This window comes from Aplysia californica, unplaced genomic scaffold (genome assembly GCF_000002075.1).
Source record: "Aplysia californica isolate F4 #8 unplaced genomic scaffold, AplCal3.0 scaffold00585, whole genome shotgun sequence".
Lineage (NCBI taxonomy): Eukaryota > Metazoa > Mollusca > Gastropoda > Aplysiida > Aplysiidae > Aplysia > Aplysia californica.
Window position 1 is genome coordinate 299233 of NW_004797855.1, and position 1901 is coordinate 301133.

General features: G+C 38.3%; 1 protein-coding gene across 1 annotated transcript in view; it reads right to left on the minus strand.

The window, feature by feature from the left end:
* The window catches only part of LOC101847901, a gene marked incomplete in the record, with an annotated part of 46908 nt that overhangs the window by 30800 nt on the left and 14207 nt on the right, over positions 1 to 1901 (minus strand).

Genomic DNA, 1901 nt, shown 5'->3' on the forward strand with positions numbered 1-1901 from the left:
GGGGGGGTATCCTGTCTTTACATCAAAGATGTGAAACATTGCCGGTAATGGAGAGGAACGCAATTTTCTAGGGACATACATTGCCACACTCCCTGTGCTCATCTGCCCCGAGCAATTGGGCTGGGAACGATTTTCCATACAAAATTGGACGTAACATCTGATTAGAGAAACAATGTAGAAGAGGCCACACCATCATGATTAAACGTGCTTTCTGTAATATTCTGAGTTTGTAAAAATTACAGAAACACGTGTATTTTTGGCTTCCGTGGCCTACAAAAACACCCATATTGCAGGTAGTATATGATGCCACGCGTTCAAACTTCTAATACAATTAGTAGAATGGTGTTCAAATCCAAAACAATGTGTAGCACGCCCGCATTTATTGGGTTTTTAAAGTTCTATGCTGCTGCAAGCGTAGGGCAAAGGTTCCTACTAATTTTAAAAAGTCCCATACACAAATAGATATAGATTTCATACGTATACAGTGGCGTCGAAAAGAAACTTGAAAATGTGATCAGTCAATCACCGTGTTAAATCCATGCACTACACGTTCATGCAGCATATCAATTTGAAGCTAAATCAATTCTGCATCTTCTGACTTGTTAATATTTTATCAACGTTGAGAGTCGCTCGAGATATGGTCACTCAAAATTACCTTGAAAAAAATCAGACTTAGCAAAATTGTGCGAATTCCAAGAAACTTAACATAGTGCTGGTGCGTATATTGAGGTGCATCAATATTGATAGAATGGACATACATTGGATATGGAGAATTTTGCGTTTGCAATAAAAAATATTCTATTACTATAGTTTCAAAAAGATCGGAAAAACAGAACAGTCACAAATTCCACCTATAACTTTATCTTTAAATGTGCTATTAGTATTTTGTTTGGGAGACATTGGTTTTGTGTAGAGCACGAATCCTTTAGGGATATGGACTCTATGAAATGTTGGGCATAATAAAATTGTCTGTCAGTTCGTGCCAAATGTCACAGAGTGCTGCAAACAAAGGGTCTGAATTGTGAGCAAAGTCGTTTCATGGGCTGCTGTTTCATAGGGGCTTTGCATACCCTGTATGATTCATGTCGAGGCTATTTACTGGTGATCACTCCAACGTTGATTTGATTTGGTTTTCCAAGAACTGTCTTGTGGCATTGGCCCTGTGAGAAAGTGCTTTGTCAGACATGAAGATGTGTACTTGAAAGACATATGACGAAAATAAAGGTAAGACAGGACGTTCCAGCACTTGTGCGTTGTAGTCCACTGAACCAAGCCATCCAGTGATTCTGGCAAGAGTGGTTTTGTTCATTCCACCCCAGACCACCCTTAACCATGGCAGTTTCGTGGTCTCTGTTCCTTGCTGACAGATCATTATGTTCAAATTCTAACTAACACAGTCCATGCACAAAAAAGGTTTCGTGCTCTATACGAAACCATTAGTTTCTAAACAAAATACAAATGAGCAGATAATGTAATGTTACGTCCAGGTTTGTGTAGTATTTGTGACAGTCCTGTTTTTCAGTCTGTTTGAAAATGTCATCAGAAGATGCTGTTTATTGCAAAGACTACAATATTCTCGATTCAATTCATATTCAATACATGTCCATTCCGCAAATATTAAAGCACCTCAATACCCGGGCGAAAACACGTTTACGTTTAGATCTACTTGATTTCGCATGATTTTGCCATGTCTAATTTCTTTAAGTCCAATATGAGTTACATAATATACCTCGGGTGACTTTCAACATGAATGAAATTTTAATCTGTCAGATGATGCAGAATTTATTTAGCTTTAAATTGGTGTGCTGCATGAGTGGGTAGTGCAAGATTTCTACATGATGACTGGGTGATTACATTTTCAATGGGTTTTTTATGCCACTGTACACACACACACACACACA